The sequence below is a fragment of the Gadus chalcogrammus genome, chromosome 5 (assembly GCF_026213295.1).
Source record: "Gadus chalcogrammus isolate NIFS_2021 chromosome 5, NIFS_Gcha_1.0, whole genome shotgun sequence".
In the NCBI taxonomy this organism is placed as follows: Eukaryota; Metazoa; Chordata; class Actinopteri; order Gadiformes; family Gadidae; genus Gadus; species Gadus chalcogrammus.
In genome coordinates this window covers 889,346-908,711 of record NC_079416.1, presented here as the reverse complement: position 1 = coordinate 908,711, position 19,366 = coordinate 889,346, and the positions used below count along the sequence as shown (strand labels likewise).

The following is a 19,366-nucleotide window of genomic DNA, read 5'->3' as shown; positions in this document are numbered from 1 at the left end:
AAGAGGATATTGGTGGAGGCATGCCCGCCGTAGGTTTGTACACACATTGCATCTATGCAAGAAAACAACCTTGATCAACTGAGAATGTACTCGAATCTGCCTTCTCAGCAGGAGCCTTTAACCCTTGACCATCCAAAGGGCGACATGGGAAAATGCATAATCGACAAATAGAAGTTAGAAAGAATGTCCAAATATAATTCTTCCAATACACAAGTGTGTACAAAGTACATACTGTATACCTTTTGTGAAAATGATTAATTAAAAGCATCACTTTCTCTCTTTCTCTGTTTTCCTCTCTGAAGAAGACAATGTCATCAGAGACTGCAGCACGCAGCGCGGCGCCACCTCGGAGAGTCTGCGTGTGGACGCCCCTGGCTCCTACATGTCGGGTCACAGCGGGGAGCTGCGCATCCTGAGCGTCTACGGACAAGGGGAGGGCCCTCTGGCGGTGGACGGCCATGACACCCTCTTTGCCGCGTCAGAACTGGAGGTCTTGAGCTCGCTGTCTGCTGACCACAGCGTGGCCAAGAGCCTGAACTGCAGCGTACGGCTCGTCCGCCTTGAGGAGCTGACTGGGCATCAGGGCAGCCGCAAGGGCCGGCCGGTGTCTTGTGTGGAAAGGTTGTTCCCAACAATGCCAATATGATTGTCCACATGAGGACTCACTCTGGGGAGAAGCCCTACAAGTGTGACCAATGCACGAAGCGGTTCAGTCTGAAAGGCACCCTGAATAGACACATGATGAATCACTCTGGAAAAATCACCAGGAAATCTGCAGCTGCACATAGACACCATCTACTCTGTCCAGTTTGTTTGAGGACCCAAGAGTCTCTATCCTGTCACCTGCGCAGAGTCTGCATGAAGGATAAGACACCACCACAGATCCTAGAGGTGGTTGAAAAGGCCAAGAAAGATGTGTGACCTCCTGAAGAATGGGCGGGCTTTTAGTTATGCAGTCCTGAAGCAAATCGTCTCATCACCAAATCCACTCGAAGGATTGATTGAGGAGCTGAAATACCATCACTTGTTTGTGACAGGAGTCCCTCCTCCTCTGCCCATTGGTAATCCAAGGTTGGTCACCGAAACCCTTTCTGAATGCCCTGGGGAGGCACCCGGAGAGACAGAGCCATCTGATGTGGAATCTTGCGGCAGCAATGAGCTTTTTCAATGTAGACAAGAGAAAACGTATACCAAAGACAAAATGGTGAAAGCGAAGGATTTAGGCATTTTGAAAAAGCATTCAGCAGATCATCCATTGCTCAAGCGCTTTGCCGACTACCTAAAGAATGATTACGAAAATGCAAAGTACCAACAGGAGGTTGGTACTTTGTCAATGTCTTGTCGCACCGTGTGCGACAAGACATTCAGTGAAAAGTCCAACCTGGTGAGTCATCTGAAGATCCATGCCATCGCCAGGGAGACCTTTACCTGTGATGTCTGCGGGAAGAGCTTGGCCACTAAACCATCGCTGGTCAGCCATCAACAGTTACACTCGTAACCCAACATCATTTTGTACCGGCAAGGAGAGGCCATGCTGTACTGTACAGAGGCAAGCAAGGTCTGTGGCAGAGGCCCGCAGCAGCACTGTTGTTGACCCTAAATGGCTGGATCTCAAGACAGCAGAGGCGGCTGCCAAGAGGTCGGGGGCTGAGCTGTGGAAAGGTCAGCTGGTCCTCACGTTCGGGTAGTACGCCGGTCAGACCTTCAGGTGGCTTGTGGAGAATGATGTCGGCTGGCTGGTGTGGCTGCTGCTCCAGTACTGCCAGCAGGGAGAGCAGAACGAGCTGCTGAAGTGGCAGAAGGAGCGACTGCTCCTTCGGCCACAAGGTGACTCCTCACCTGAAAGTGCTGTCGGACGCACCGTTCCCGGAGGCTCCTGCGCTGCCAACATCCCTCCCTCCGCCAGACCGGCCTCAGGTCCAGTACCGGCTCATCCATCACGAGGCTGGAAAGAGACGTGGTGAGAAGTAGGGCTGCACGATAAATCGTTATAAAATCGCGATCTCGATTCACCCCCGTGTCGATTTAAGTTTTAAATTAATCGATTAATTCGATTCTCTTTTTTTTATGAGCCGAGTCCGACTGATAAACGCGATGGTTTAAAAGCACTCCCAAGCGCGCTCTCCCTTCTAGGTTCTGAGAAGGGCTTCACCCTCAGCCAATGACGAAGCGCCTTTTAGTCACGTGTTTCACTCGTTGCGCAGCGGAGAAGTCTGAAAGTCGTCCAACAACAACACAGACATCCATTACTGACACCTTGCACAAGGCAACCCCATACCCACATAACTCCAGTAGGAGTAAGGAAATAACGGACGCAATTGCTAACCATCTAGCAAAGGATATGGTTCCAATAAACACCGTTGCACGTGACGGCTTTCAAAAGATGATCCATACATTGGACAAACGCTAACCCGTCCCGCAACTATTTTTCATCCGTTGCACTGCCAGCTATGTATAAAAAGGTGCGGGCTGCGGTCGAGGCAGAAGTACAAGAAGCAGATTATTTTGCAGCAACGACTGATTTATGGTCCAGCCGAACCATGGAACCGTATATGAGCCTAACTGTCCACTTCATAGCTACTGATTTCACCAGTGAAGGCTATCTCCATCAACCACTGGACCAGACTCCAATGTTTTGGCCATAGGCTACATCTGGCAATTGGTGAGTTGTTACTCTACTTGTTGCTACTCTAGTTAATCTAATACTAATAATAATTAGGGCTGTCAAGCGATTAAAAAAAGAATCAAATGAATTACAGGCTCTGTGATTAATTAATCTGAGGAAAAATTTATTAATTTAGATTAATTAATCTAAATGAATCACATGCTTACAATTTTTGCAAGAAAGTATGTCAAAATAAACGAATTCAAATAAATTATGGCAGATGAGTAATTCAATGAATACTAAAAAAATATATACAATACTTTGTTTTGCAATTAAAAAAATATATATATATAAACAGTATTTGTTATCTGTGAGAAAAAAATCGTGGCAGAAAATCGTGATATTGATTCTAATCAAAAAAATCGTGATTCACATTTTTACCTGAATCGTGCAGCCCTAGTGAGAAGCGGAGGTAAGTTGTCATAAGCACTTTGTTTCACCTGTTGGCTGTGGAAAGCAAATAGCACACACGTCATATCAATACTGATCACATGTGTATTTTATATTTCCAGATTATTTGTTGATGAGCCTGTGACTCCAGCGAACCGGCCCGTTCAGCCCACTGGGTTTGTCGTCCTCCACCCGGCTGAAGCCTGCTGCGCTCACCCCCATTCTGCCGAGGCCTCCTGCGCCCACCCACCTCCAGCCGAGGCCCCCTGCTGCGTTGACCTACGGCCCACCCCCTGTGTCGGCAGCACCCATACTGCTGGTCTCCCCGCACAGCCACAGGCCCCCTCCGTCCTGTTTCGTGGGCCATCCTGCAGCCAGAGCCTTGTCCCCTCCTGCACCAACAGTGAAGACATTCATGCCTAACAAGTCCTCAAGGCCATGTGGGGCTTGCCACATGCCAAACTGTGGTGGACAGTGGAAGAGGTACAACCCTTTCAAGGACAAAGTGGCTGGAAGCATGCAGAAAATGTTTTCCTACTGTCCATCCACTAGGAAGTCCACTACCCCTGGCTTTTACAATGTGGTGTATGACAACTTTGAACACTTTAAGAGTGTCGTGGATGCAGAGTTGGACAGGAGGACTGTGTGTGTGTGTGTGTGTGTGTGATGTGTGATGTGTGTGTGTGTGTGTGTGTGTGTGTGTGTGTGTGGGTGTGGTGTGTGTGTGTGTGTGTGTGTTGTGTGGTGTGTGAGGGTGGGCGTGTGTGAGGGCTGGGCGATATATCGATATTAAAATATATCGATATTTTTCAAACGCGATATAACGGACCATATCGTCAATATCGATATAATTTAATTTGCGTTGAAATTACAGCACATTTGTTCCAAATAACACCAGTTTCGAACCGCGCCTGCCGCCTGCTATTTCGTACTCTGCTTATGTCTCTCCCGCTCTGCCTCCGGCTCACACACACAGCCTCTGCCTGCCCCGGCCCCTCCCTGACCACGTCACTTTTTGAAACATGAGCCGTGTTCGAAATCGTTCACTATTTATTGGGTATTTTAAGTGCACTATATTGTGCATGAAATTAACCACTGAGAATTCGAACACCACTACAAAATGGCGAGCACCCTATATAGTGCACTATATCCGTGATAGGGAACGATTTCGAACACAGCTATGGAGTCCGCCTGCGCATGCAGCTTGCAGCTCCGAGGAGCTTGTTGCAAGCGAAAGACCAACAGCTCCATAGTATGAAAATGGTTTGGATATAAGTTGTCTGACGAATTACAAAATCACGTAATTTGTGGAGAGTGCTTAAAAACTGTCGCAACCAAAGGGGTGCAATTCTGTCCATTATATTTCCGGAGGTGCACACAGCTTTTGGCCGTGATATTATATATTATAATGTTCTCAAATACGAGGTGGAGGCAGTGTCTAGTCCACGGTTTATTCAACCAAGCTCCTCCCCTTACTCTGCCTGGCCCGCCCAGAGACGTTGGCCCGCCAATGAGACACGACCGTGCGAGCGCCACATGTGTGTGTGTGGTGTGTGTGTGTGTGTTGTGAACACACACACTGTAACGCGAGGTGTTTCTTGTCGGTTCTTTGACGTCTCTTGTATTTCCACAACGAGACTGTTTTGGGGGTTATCTGAGCCATGGTTGAGAAGGAATTGGGGAAAGGAACTTTGGCTTGACTCGCTGAAGTACATGAACTGCGACATGCCTCCCGTGTGTTCTAGAATATTTACAGAACACGGCAAAAGGCTATGCGCCTCGCCATTGCGATACATCCACTGTAAACAGCGCATGGTACCGTGGCTGCACGGCAGAATTTCTGGAACGTCTTTGAATACTGTGTTAGTTGCCCACTAATACCTATATTAAGAATACATAAAATAGCATGTCATGTCCGCCCCCCCCACGCAGTCGTTACGGTTCATAATATTTCGGAGGCGCACAAAGCTTTTGGCCGTGATGTTATATATTATAATGTTCTCTAATACGAGGCGGAGGCAGTGTCTAGTCCACGGTTTATTCACCATCAAACTGTATTCAATTCCGAACGGTAGAAATAGTAATATCAAATCTGCGCACGGAGCGCGCCGCACCCCCCCGCCTTCGACAAATATCGATATATATCTTAGATCGATATTCTGCTTGAAGATATCGAGATATGACTTTTGGTCCATATCGCCCAGCCCTAGTGTGTGTGTGTGTGTGTGTGTGTGTGTGTGAATAACTTACCTCTGTGATGCCACTGTTCCTGTGCCATCTGTAAGAGAGAGAAAGAGGCTTGTTTGTGTGTGTTTGTCTCTGTCTTTGTGTGGGTTATTAAAGTGCTTCAGCAAGCACTATCTATTTATTTATATCGTTAAAAAAAATGCAAAAAAACTTTGTAGTATCCATTCTGGTCTATTTTCAATATCAAGGCCAATCTTTTTAACCTTAATCAGTTCCAATCTAACACAATCAGTTTACATACCCTTTAGTGGTTGTTCATGTTCAGATAATCTGTGTTTTTGTCATGCATGTTGTTTGTCTTTGTCAGCTTCATGTGTTTGTGATGTTTGTATGTATTTGTCTGCTTCAGTTTTAACAAAAGTTTGCTAAAGAAAACACAAAAAACACAAAAGGGAGGAACAGCTTGAGCCTTTATTTGTTGATTGGTCACCTGAGTCTTTGGATAATCATGTTCATTATTGCACTTTAGCCTGTACAAGCCAATTGTTGAGTTGTATCTTAAGTACAAGTGTGTGTTCTTCAATTGTTGAGATTTTTGCATTATTATTAATGTTATTTATATGTGCCTTTCCTTTTGATGTGTGCATGTCTGTCAGCTCCATGTTTAACGAAATGTTTGCAAATGGTAGTACATGTTTGTCTCTCGTCTCATGCTCTCGTGTTCTCGCCTGTAGATCTGTACCTTGTTGTGGTGGGCGAGCTTTTAATTAAACAGATCTTGTTTACTTGTGTTTTATATGCATTGCCTTTTCAATGAAACCCATTCGGGGTGAAAAATAAAAGTTGTAAAAGAATTTGAGTCTCTTTGTGCTTGGCTTTCACAAGGGGTGGGGTAGTGGAAAGAAAAAACACACCAAAGAAATTAGAAGTCCTTGTGTCTTCTCTCCCGCAACCAGAGGTGTGAATACACCCCCACTTTGCTGGCTGCACTCCCTGTGTGGTCAAAATAATGAATTCTGTGAATGGCTCTGTCATCCAGACAAAGTGAGTGCACTGAATACATTCTTATTATTTTTCTTAATTCAGCCCAAAAATGTAACAATTAAACACTTTTCCACTTGATAATATGAATCTCATCAGCTACATCAACTCAAAGTATGAAAATAATAAACAAAACATTCAGCAGACTAGCGGATTTTGATAATCTAGGCCTTGCACATAATATTTCTGGAAATAAGGATCCATAATGAATGAAAGGAATGAATGAATGAATGAATGAATGAATGAATGAATGAATGAATGCGTTATTCCAGACTCAGAGTTCCATATTTGAACGCAATGCATTACACTGCTTGGGCGTCATCGTTTGCGTGATCTTTTGAAGAAACGTAGCGATGCAAAACATGGTATGGACTGCAATATAGCACGATGAAGCCATTCATAGCTATTATTTCTTTAGAACAACATGATCAGGGGAGAGCGCGAACGCAGTCCCCCACTACCAGAAATTATGCAATCGAGATTCCCACATTTGGGGAATTCGCACGGGTCAGCAACAGCCTCAGTGCAATGGCTGAGCCTCGCTATGGGTGAACCACCTTCTTGATCATGGTATCTCCCTTGCCAGGTAAGTATGAGTTGAACACGTTCAGGTGGGCTGAACGATGCCCACGCGTGTTCCCGTGGAGAACGGTTGCAAAGCATTCGGAGATGTCTAGACTTTAATAAACATTGTAGACCACCGGTCACACGATGACAGGAGAATCTGAAATCAGCGAGATGGAAGCATAACGAAAGGAAACCTGGAGATCCGAGTTATCGACACGCCACAGAAAGAATCCTTTTTTCTTTCTTAAACAACAGAATATCGTTGGAATAATTGTAAACAGTGCGTTTATGAATTGTAAATGACACTTTATTGTCTACAGGCGGACGGGTGTACTCTCAGGAGGAGTTTAGTTTTTCACAGTGAGAGAGGGGTGCACCCAGGGGCGGCGCCAAACGGTTGCTTGCCGTTGCTATAGCAACTCCAAGCAATTACTCAGAAACCCCAGAACAACCCCTGATTTTTTGTCAAACTCAAACAACATATTTGAAATAATGCCATTTTCCGTAAAATGGTATTAAATAAGTTCAACTAAACCTATGGCCGAATGCGGTACCCGTCACCATACCGACCATTCCTGTCATATGGATTCCACCCTGGATGATCACCTCTGGCCAACCTCTCATCAGCTCCCTCTCTGACTTCACCCTAGTAACAGAACAGACCGTTTCAGAACTCATCCGCAAAGCCAAAACCACCACCCGTCAGCTCGATCCTCTTCCCACCTCCCTTGTCAAAGCATGTCTTTCCGTCCATCTCCCCCATGATCACCAACATAATTAACTCCTCCCTCACTACTGGTACTGTACCCCCCACTCTCAAGCTGGCTGCCATCACTCCCATCCTGAAAAAAACCTGGTGCTGACCAACTGACCTTAACCATTACCGGCCCATCTCCAATCTCCCTTTCATCTCCAAAACACTTGAAAGGGTGGTTGCCGCACAACTACAGTCCCACCTCGACACTAACAATCTCCACGAACCGTTCCAATCTGGCTTCCGTCCAAAACACAGCACTGAAACAGCCTAGGCAAAATCACCAACGACCTCCTCCTTGCAGCCGACTCTGGATTACTCACCATTCTCATCCTCCTCGATCTCAGCGCAGCATTCGACACCATCTCCCACCCTCTGCTCCTGGACCGCCTAGCTGGTATTGGGATCACTGGTGCTGCACTCTCCTGGTTTACATCCTACCTCACCGGCCGTCAACAATTTGTTCAACTAAGCAACCACAAGTCTGGGTGTTCAGGTGTCTCACTGGGTGTCCCCCAGGGGTCAGTCTTAGGTCCACTCCTCTTCACCACTTACCTCCTCCCGCTGGGCACACTCCTCCGTCACCATGGGGTCCATTTTCACTGCTACGCTGACGACACACAGGTCTACATCTCCACCAAACCCACCGCTGCCATCCCCCCCACTTCCCTCATCACGTGCTGGAAGAGATCCGGAGCTGGTTGAGCAGGAACTTCCTGAAACTCAATGGAAACAAGACCGAGGCCCTGCTCATCGGATCCAAATCCACCCTCACTAAATCACAACACACCCCAGCTCCACTCATAATTATCGATGGATTCCCAGTACCCTTCTCCTCCAAAGTCAAGAGCCTCGGCGTCATCCTGGACAACACCCTCTCATTCGCACCCCATATTCACAACATCACCCGGACTGCATTCTTCCACCTCCGCAACATCGCCAGACTCCGCCCATCACTGACCCAATCCAGCACTGAAATCCTAGTTCACTCATTTGTCACATCACGCATAGACTACTGCAACGCCCTCCTCACCGGACTCCCCACCAAACTCATCAACAGACTGCAGATCATTCAGAACTCAGCCGCCCGGATCATCACCCGCACCAAATCATCTGACCACATCACCCCTGTCCTCATTCAACTTCACTGGCTCCCAGTACACTACCGCATCCAATACAAAACCCTACTCCTCACCTACAAAGCTCTCCACAACCTAGCCCCCAGTTATCTCTGCGACCTCCTCCAAGAATACCTCCCTCCCGCTCCCTCCGCTCAACCTCTGCTGGACTACTATGTATCCCCACATCACGACTCACTTCAATGGGTGCCCGGTCATTCAGCTGGTCAGCACCCAGGCTCTGGAACTCCCTCCCCCCACACATAAAACAGTCAGACACCATTACAACCTTCAAGTCACAACTCAAAACTCACCTGTTCAAACTCGCACACAACGTCTAACTGATCACTGTTTTGATTGTTTTTTTTGTTTTGTTTTGTCTTGTTTTTGTTTTATTTATTTCTTATTGCTTATGTTTATTTATTTATTTATTTATTTTTTTCCACAATGTCTTGTTTTTTTTAAATATGTATGATGACTATATGCTCTGTAAGGTGACCTTGGGTGTTTTGAAAGGCGCCTCTAAATTAAATGTATTATTATTATTATTATATGAATCACCAGATTAAGTGCATAATCAGTGAGTAGCGTCAACATTTCAGGGCCGTGACTGGACTGTCGTTCAAATGAACACGAGTCAGCCTGGGACTCTCCTCTCCTCCCCTCCCCCTCACCGTGCCCAGTTCCCGAGCGTTGGGCATGCGCACACTCTGTAAGTGACATGAACAGATTAAAAAAAAACACATACACACAATTAACACAAACTATCCCAAGCAATATGTACAATATTAATTAATTATTATTTAATGTACATGAAACAATAATTTCATTAATAGCATAGTCTTACGAAAAATAAATAACATTTCAAATATGCGGACATCTCGCGGCGAGATTATCAGTCATATATGTTCGTTGCCGGCTCGTTGGCGCTTAAAAAAATAGGACAAGTTTTTACTATTTCGAAAGAAATCAAGTTCAAACACGACTCGCGATGGCGAGGCTGAGGATGGGCTCGTTAATAGCCAGACTTGTGTTGGACTTGGCAGTTGTTCGGAGGGGGGTTATGCTGAGGTCAAGAAACGGAAGAAAATATTGTAGCCTACACAGTTCTGAATTAGCAATACAATGTTATCCACATGCTTGCTAGCAATGTTGGTGTGTTAAACCGTATGGATTAAAGTGGAATATTGCAAGAAGTCCTGTGATCAAGACATCGATTTAAGGTAGGCCGTTTGGTTATTAAGTTTGCCCGTCGCAGCATATTGACTTGGGGCCCATGTGATTTTGTTTTGAAGTAGAACTAGATTATAGGTTTGGCTCATGCCAAAGGATGGGTTTATCGTAGCCTGGTATGATCCGCCCTTAATAGAAGTATTATGAAGTATAATAGTATCAACAATAATAGCAACTATTGTATTAATGTTCCACATAGGCCTACATTTGAGACGTATCGCGCAACTAATGTGAATGCTTTGGAATGTACCGTGGCGACGGTGGGTCTGAGATGTGCAATTCACCACTATTGACAGGACAGGTAACCTTGTAGTTGGGGGACTGCTGACGGGCTGTTGATTGAACTATGTTGTTTGTTATCGTGTGGCCGCAGTGCCACCTGGACTAGCAGTGAATGTGTACATGCCGCTGGCTATTTTCATGTTGGCCTTCTTAAAGATCTTCCTCTATATTGTTCTATGTCTTTACGTCTTTATGTCTGTGCGTGTGTGAGGGAGAGGGAGAAAGATAGCGCACGTTGAACTGTCAAATGATACGATCACACTCAATCACAGTGGTGCGATTAGTCTGTGTTGTTACTGTACTGTAACTTGCCTCGTACGGGACCGCAACCACCCCAACCCATGCCGAAAATGTCTTCCCGGCCGTGTCTCTGCCAAATTCAGGTGTTTTGATCAAGGTTTTTTTTTTTGACCAGCAACCTCTTGAATTCATACAGCAACTGTTAAGTAACTGCAACAAATTATTTCTGGCGCCGCCACTGGGTGCACCGGTCCTGGAGGTACTGCAATACCAGGTCGATGCGTGGAGTGGACGGGGCAAGCCCCTTTTCCATCTCCCAGTTCCAAAAATCAATTTAATATATGGTCCCCGGGTAGGGGACGTATCAGATATTAAACTGATAAGAACAGATACTACACTTGATCTTAGCCAAAAGGCCGAGAAGCGATGCCTACACACGCTCAGACCAAGAGGCGACGTTCCCAGACACGTCGCTCCACGTGGCGGTTTAACAGACAACGAAAAAAAAAACAAAAGAATGACCAAGCACCCTGTGTGCGTGTTTGTGTGTATGTGAAAGCTGAAGAAATAAACCGAGGTCGCTACATCTCTTTGCTGCTGCCTGCTGGCAGTCTCACTAGGCCGTCTGCATGTTTCACAAATAGAGTTTGGAGCAGTGGAGGCTTCTATAAGACTACAGGTGAAGCAGTGCTTCACCAAAAAAATGTTAAAAAATAAATAAACCAACAATACTATCGAATACTGCCAAAATGGTGGTGCCCACGATTTCCCCGCCCCAACAACGTCAACACCCGGAACTCTATTGCAGCCATTGCAGCCAATGAGCTCGAGTTGAAAAAGAAAATAGCTTACAGCACGTGGTTTCACTCAGGTAAATTGTATCCCCTTCACCGTTTGCTAGTTGATAATTAGACCTTTTTTTAAGGTTTGTATTAAGCTGTTTCGATTTTGTAGAAAGAGAAAAGATTTCGACCGTGTCATAACACGGTCGTTGTGTATAAAGGGAAGACGTAGCGGTTACGTTTTTAGCTGCTGGGTAGACTTCAGTCAACCTATCGCCGTTTTGTCTGCGAGCAACCATATTACTCGTGGGTGGTCTCCTTTTAATCGTGGTAATCTAAGCTTTCCAACGGTGTATGGCATGACTATATGTACCCAGGGGTCGTTGAAATAATAAGCTGATTAATGTGTGTTTTGTAACGATAGCTAGGCGCGGCTAACGACACTGTTTACAATGAGTAAGGGCATACGTCGCATACCTGCAAACTTGTTGCTTTTCGGCGACAATCAACGTTTTCTTGGACAATTTGATGTGGATATGTGTTGATTTGGGTAAATGTGACTGTTTAGACAACAGCTGATGCGAGAGTAAGTGTAACATAAAGCAATTTGGCGACCGTGTTAATCTCTTGTTGCATGGGATGCGCTGCATACCTGGTAAACAGTAGCTGATTTCTAACAACATAGATAACAATCTGGCGAGCGTGTTGTCCCTAGGCTAATACACCAACAGCACATTTCTGTATAATAAAGGGCTACATATTGTCAATCTAAATGATCTGCTTGTTGTACTCATTTATTCATGTTTTACTGTACCAGATGGAACATGGAGGAGCCTACACATCAGTGCACCGTGTGCGACAAGACATTCAGTGAAAAGTCCAACCTGGCGAGTCATCTGAAGATCCATGCCATCGCCAGGGAGACCTTTACCTGTGATGTCTGCGGGAAGAGCTTGGCCACTAAACCATCGCTGGTCAGCCATCAACAGCTACACCAGTACCCCAACATCATTTTGTACCGGCAAGGAGAGGCCAGGCTGTACTGTACAGAGGCAGCAAGGTCTGTGGCAGAGGCCCGCAGCAGCACTGTTGTTGACCCTAAATGGCTGGATCTCAAGACAGCAGAGGCGGCTGCCAAGAGGTCGGGGGCTGAGCTGTGGAAAGGTCAGCTGGTCATCACGTTCGGGTAGTACGCCGGTCAGACCTTCAGGTGGCTTGTGGAGAATGATGTCGGCTGGCTGGTGTGGCTGCTGTTCCAGTACTGCCAGCAGGGAGAGCAGAACGAGCTGCTGAAGTGGCAGAAGGAGCGACTGCTCCTTCGGCCACAAGGTGACTCCTCACCTGAAAGTGCTGTCGGACGCACCGTTCCCGGAGGCTCCTGCGCTGCCAACATCCCTCCCTCCGCCAGACCGGCCTCAGGTCCAGTACCGGCTCATCCATCACGAGGCTGGAAAGAGACGTGGTGAGAAGCGGAGGTAAGTTGTCATAAGCACTTTGTTTCACCTGTTGGCTGTGGAAAGCAAATAGCACACACGTCATATCAATACTGATCACATGTGTATTTTATGTTTCCAGATTATTTGTTGCTGAGCCACAGCCTGTGACTCCCGCGAACCGACCCGTTCAGCCCACTGGGTTGTCGTCCTCCACCCGGCCGAAGCCTGCTGCGCTCACCCCCATTCTGCCGAGGCCTTCTGCGCCCACCCACCTCCAGCCGAGGCCACCCGCTGCGTTGACCTACGGCCCACCCCCTGTGTCGGCAGCACCCATACTGCAGGTCTTCCCCGCACAGCCACAGGCCCCCTCCGTCCTGTTTCGTGGGACATCCTGCAGCCAGAGCTTTGTCCCTCCTGCACCAACAGTGAAGGCATTCATGCCTAACAAGTCCTCAAGGCCATGTGGGGCTTGCCACATGCCAAACTGTGGTGGACAGTGGAAGAGGTACAACCCTTTCAAGGACAAAGTGGCTGGAAGCATGCAGAAAATGTTTTCCTACTGTCCATCCACTAGGAAGTCCACTACCCCTGGCTTCGACAATGTGGTGTATGACAACTTTGAACTCTTTAAGAGTGTCGTGGATGCAGAGTTGGAAAGGAGGACTGTGTGTGTGTGTGTGTGTGTGTGTGTGTGTGTGTGTGTGTGTGTGTGTGTGTGTGTGTGTGTGTGTGTGTGTGTGTGTGTGTGTGTGTGTGTGTGTGTGTGTGTGTGTGTGTGTGTGTGTGGTGTGTGTGTGAGGGCTGGGCGATATATCGATATTTAAAATATATCGATATTTTTTCAAACGCGATATGAAACGAGACCATATCGTCAATATCGATATAATTTAATTTGCGTTGAAATTACAGCACATTTGTTCCAAATAACACCAGTTTCGAACCGCGCCTGCCGCCTGCTATTTCGTTACTCTGCTTATGTCTCTCCCGCTCTGCCTCCGGCTCACACACACAGCCTCTGCCTGCCCCCCCCGTCACTTTTTGAAACATGAGCCGTGTTCGAAATCGTTCACTATTTATTGGGTATTTTAAGTGCACTATATTGTGCATGAAATTAACCACTGAGAATTCGAACACCACTACAAAATGGCGAGCACCCTATATAGTGCACTATATCCGTGATAGGGAAAGATTTCGAACACAGCTATGGAGTCCGCCTGCGCATGCAGCTTGCAGCTCCGAGGAGCTTGTTTGCAAGCGAAAGACCAACAGCTCCATAGTATGAAAATGGTTTGGATATAAGTTGTCTGACGAATTACAAAATCACGTAATTTGTGGAGAGTGCTTAAAAACTGTCGCAACCAAAGGGGTGCAATTCTGTCCATTATATTCCGGAGGTGCACACAGCTTTTGGCCGTGATATTATATATTATAATGTTCTCAAATACGAGGTGGAGGCAGTGTCTAGTCCACGGTTTATTCAACCAAGCTCCTCCCCTTACTCTGCCTGGCCCGCCCAGAGACGTTGGCCCGCCAATGAGACACGACCGTGCGAGCGCCACATGTGTGTGTGTGTGTGTGTGTGTGTGTGTGTGTGTGTGTGTGTGTGTGTGTGAACACACACACTGTAACGCGAGTGTTTCTTGTCGGTTCTTTGACGTCTCTTGTATTTCCACAACAAGACTGTATTGGGGGTTATCTGAGCCATGGTTGAGAAGGAATTGGGGGAAAGGAACTTTGGCTTTGACTCGCTGAAGTACATGAACTGCGACATAACTCCCGTGTGTTCTAGAATATTTACAGAACACGGCTAAAGGCTATGCGCCTCGCCATTGCGATACATCCACTGTAAACAGCGCATGGTACCGTGGCTGCACGGCAGAATTTCTGGAACGTCTTTGAATACTGTGTTAGTTGCCCACTAATACCTATATTAAAGAATACATAAAATAGCATGTCATGTCCGCCCCCCCCCCACGCAGTCGTTACGGTTCATAATATTTCGGAGGCGCACAAAGCTTTTGGCCGTGATGTTATATATTATAATGTTCTCTAATACGAGGCGGAGGCAGTGTCTAGTCCACGGTTTATTCAACCATCAAACTGTATTCAATTCCGAACGGTAGAAATAGTAATATCAAATCTGCGCACGGAGCGCGCCGCACCCCCCCGCCTTCGACAAATATCGATATATATCTTATATCGATATTCTGCTTGAAGATATCGAGATATGACTTTTGGTCCATATCGCCCAGCCCTAGTGTGTGTGTGTGTGTGTGTGTGTGTGTGAATAACTTACCTCTGTGATGCCACTGTTCCTGTGCCATCTGTAAGAGAGAGAAAGAGGCTTGTTTGTGTGTGTTTGTCTCTGTCTTTGTGTGGGTTATGAAAGTGCTTCAGCAAGCACTATCTATTTATTTATATCGTTAAAAAAAATGCAAAAAAACTTTGTAGTATCCATTCTGGTCTATTTTCAATATCAAGGCCAATCTTTTTAACCTTAATCAGTTCCAATCTAACACAATCAGTTTACATACCCTTTAGTGGTTGTTCATGTTCAGATAATCTGTGTTTTTGTCATGCATGTTGTTTGTCTTTGTCAGCTTCATGTGTTTGTGATGTTTGTATGTATTTGTCTGCTTCAGTTTTAACAAAAGTTTGCTAAAGAAAACACAAAAAAACACAAAAGGGAGGAACAGCTTGAGCCTTTATTTGTTGATTGGTCACCTGAGTCTTTGGATAATCATGTTCATTATTGCACTTTAGCCTGTACAAGCCAATTGTTGAGTTGTATCTTGAGTACAAGTGTGTGTTCTTCAATTGTTGAGATTTTTGCATTATTATTAATGTTATTTATATGTGCCTTTCCTTTTGATGTGTGCATGTCTGTCAGCTCCATGTTTAACTAAATGTTTGCAAATGGTAGTACATGTTTGTCTCTCGTCTCATGCTCTCGTGTTCTCGCCTGTAGATCTGTACCTTGTTGTGGTGGGCGAGCTTTTAATTAAACAGATCTTGTTTACTTGTGTTTTATATGCATTGCCTTTTCAATGAAACCCATTCGGGGTGAAAAATAAAAGTTGTAAAAGAATTTGAGTCTCTTTGTGCTTGGCTTTCACAAGGGGTGGGGTAGTGGAAAGAAAAAACACACCAAAGAAATTAGAAGTCCTTGTGTCTTCGCTCCCGCAACCAGAGGTGTGAATACACCCCCACTTTGCTGGCTGCACTCCCTGTGTGGTCAAAATAATGAATTCTGTGAATGGCTCTGTCATCCAGACAAAGTGAGTGCACTGAATACATTCTTATTATTTTTCTTAATTCAGCCCAAAAATGTAACAATTAAACACTTTTCCACTTGATAATATGAATCTCATCAGCTACATCAACTCAAAGTATGAAAATAATAAACAAAACATTCAGCAGACTAGCGGATTTTGATAATCTAGGCCTTGCACATAATATTTCTGGAAATAAGGATCCATAATGAATGAAAGAAATGAATGAATGAATGAATGCGTTATTCCAGACTCAGAGTTCCATATTTGAACGCAATGCATTACACTGCTTGGGCGTCATCGTTTGCGTGATCTTTTGAAGAAACGTAGCGATGCAAAACATGGTATGGACTGCAATATAGCACTATGAAGCCATTCATAGCTATTATTTCTTTAGAACAACATGATCAGGGGAGAGCGCGAACGCAGTCCCCCACTACCAGAAATTATGCAATCGAGATTCCCACATTTGGGGAATTCGCACGGGTCAGCAACAGCCTCAGTGCAATGGCTGAGCCTCGCTATGGGTGAACCACCTTCTTGATCATGGTATCTCCCTTGCCAGGTAAGTATGAGTTGTACACGTTCAGGTGGGCTGAACGATGCCCACGCGTGTTCCCCAGGAGAACGGTTGCAAAGCATTCGGAGATGTCTAGACTTTAATAAACACTGTAGACCACCGGTCACACGATGACAGGCGAATCTGAAATCAGCGTGATGGAAGCATAACGAAAGGAAACCTGGAGGTCCGAGTTATCGACACGCCACAGAAAGAATCCTTTTTTCTTTCTTAAACAACAGAATAGTGGTGGCGAGATGATGCCTCATGAAACGTCAAAGCCTCGCAGCCAGGTGAACCATCAAAGTGGTTCGACCTCGAAGCTTCAAATGAGTACGCTAGGGACAAGGAATGAAATTATGATGAAAGAAAGAGTTTCCTGTGATGATGTGATGTTTGCTTCGTACAACATCAAAACGTTTAAGAATTAAAGTCATTTCAGTGATACGTGTGAGTGTGCCGTTCATAAATATCTCCCGAGCTCATGGTAGAGAACAAATCATTTGACAAAGGTTTTAAGTCATCCCGGGCAAAATAGATTGTCTTATAACTACAGTAGCCTACTAATAATTGTAATAATAGAACTGCATGATGTCTGAGAACGAGTGTGATTAATTACATAGCCATAAAAGTGATCTTGGAACTGGGTAGGGTCTTCTTTTTGTAGAAATGTGCCAATTGTGAACCCATATCGCGGAACAGCCCGAGATGAAGCCTCGAACGTCACGCGCCACGTCATTTCGCCTATGTGATACGGAGCTTCGCTGGGGGAGGAGCCGAGGTACTCGACACACGCCCCGATGCCTCGACGCAAACCATAACATCACTACAACAGAATATCGTTGGAGCAATTGTAAACAGTGCGTTTGTGAATTGTAAATGACACTTTATTGTCTACAGGCGGACGGGTGTACTCTCAGGAGGAGTTTAGTTTGTTTTTCACAGTGAGAGAGGGGTGCACCGGTCCTGGAGTTACTGCAATACCAGGTCGATGCGTGGAGTGGACGGAGCAAGCCCCTTTTCCATCTCCCAGTTCGAAAAATCAATTCAATATATGGTCCCCGGGTAGGGGACGTATCAGATATTAAACTGATAAGAACAGATACTACACTTGATCTTAGCCAAAAGGCCGAGAAGCGATGCACACACATGCTCAGACCAAGAGGGTAGCTTCCCAGACACGTCGCTCCACTTGGCGGTTTAACAGACAACGACGAAACAAAAAAAAGACCAAGCAATCTGTGTGCGTGTTTGTGTGTCTGTGAAAGCTGGAGAAATAAACCGAGGTCGCTACATCTCTTTGCTGCTGCCTGCTGGCAGTCTCACTATTCCGTCTGCATGTTTCACAAATAGAGTTTGGAGTAGTGGAGGCTTATATGAGACTACAGGTGAAGCAGTGAGTGAACGAAATGTTGAATGTATTTTCTTTCTTTATTTATTATTTATTATGTTACCTTTTTAAATTAGACCAGTACGTGAGTGCACTGAATTTCGTTGTACTTCTGTCCAATGACAAATAAATATATATCTATAACACCCGGAACTCTATTGCAGCCAATGAGCTCGAGTTGAAAAAGAAAATAGCTTACAGCACGTGGTATTCCCCGGTGAAGCAGTCAACGGAGGATTCACTCAGGTAAATTTTATCCCCTGCATCGTTTGCTAGTTAATAATTAGACATTTTTTTTTTACGGTTTGTATTAAGCTGTTTCGATTTTGTAGAAAGAGAAAAGATTTCGGCCGTGTCATAACGTGGTCGTTGTGTATAAAGGGAAGACGTAGAGGTTACGTTTTTAGCTGCTGGGTAGACTTTAGTCAACCTATCGCCGTTTTGTCGGTGAGCAACCATATTACCCGTGGGAAGTCTCGTTTTAATCGTGGCAATCTAAGCTTTCCAACGGTGTATGGCATTACTATATTCACCCAAGGGTTGTTGAAATAATAAGCTGATTAATGTGTGTTTTGTGACGATAGCTAGGCGCGGCTAACGACACTGTTTACAATAGTAAGGGCTACGTCGCATACCTGCAAACTTGTTGCTTTTCGGCGACAATCAACGTTTTCTTGGTCAATTTGATGTGGATATGTGTTAATATGGGTAAATGTGACTGTTGAGACAACAGCTGATGCGAGAGTAATTGTAACATGAAGCAATTTGGCGACCGTGTTAATCTCTTGACAATCTGGCGAGCTTGTTGTCCTAGGCTAATACACCAACAGCAGATTTCTGTATAATAAAGGGCTACATATTGTCAATCTAAATGATCTGCTTTTAGTTTTACTCATTTATTCATGTTTTACAGTACCAGATGGAACATGCCTACACATCAGTGCACCGTGTGCGACAAGACATTCGGTGAAAAGTCCAACCTGGCGAGTCATCTGAAGATCCATGCAGACGCCAGGGAGACCTTTACCTGTGATGTCTGCGGGAAGAGCTTGGCCACTAAACCATCGCTGGTCAGCCATCAACAGCTACACCAGTACCCCAACATCATTTTGTACCGGCTAGGAGAGGCCAGGCTGTACTGTACAGAGGCAGCAAGGTCTGTGGCAGAGGCCCGCAGCAGCACTGTTGTTGACCCTAAATGGCTGGATCTCAAGACAGCAGAGACCTTTGGAAAGGTCAGCTGGTCATCACGTTCGGGAAGCACGCCGGTCAGACCTTCAGGTGGCTTGTGGAGAATGATGTCGGCTGGCTGGTGTGGCTGCTGTTCCAGTACTGCCAGCAGGGAGAGCAGAACGAGCTGCTGAAGTGGCAGAAGGAGCGACTGCTCCGCCAGACCGGCCTCAGGTCCAGTACCGGCACATCCATCACCAGGCTGGAAAGAGACGTGGTG

General features: G+C 45.7%; 4 non-coding genes across 4 annotated transcripts; all 4 read right to left on the bottom strand.

The window, feature by feature from the left end:
• Positions 1–6,712: 6,712 nt before the first annotated feature.
• On the bottom strand, positions 6,713–6,877 carry LOC130383307 (U1 spliceosomal RNA). Its single transcript, XR_008895749.1, has one exon. It is a non-coding gene; the product is annotated as a U1 spliceosomal RNA (small nuclear RNA).
• A 3,837-nt stretch (positions 6,878–10,714) lies between these two features.
• On the bottom strand, positions 10,715–10,905 carry LOC130383329 (U2 spliceosomal RNA). Its single transcript, XR_008895768.1, has one exon. It is a non-coding gene; the product is annotated as a U2 spliceosomal RNA (small nuclear RNA).
• Positions 10,906–16,375: 5,470 nt separating this feature from the next.
• LOC130383306 (U1 spliceosomal RNA) lies at positions 16,376–16,540 on the bottom strand. The gene has a single exon (XR_008895748.1). It is a non-coding gene; the product is annotated as a U1 spliceosomal RNA (small nuclear RNA).
• Positions 16,541–17,476: 936 nt separating this feature from the next.
• On the bottom strand, positions 17,477–17,667 carry LOC130383336 (U2 spliceosomal RNA). Its single transcript, XR_008895775.1, has one exon. It is a non-coding gene; the product is annotated as a U2 spliceosomal RNA (small nuclear RNA).
• Between the last annotated feature and the right edge of the window lie 1,699 nt (positions 17,668–19,366).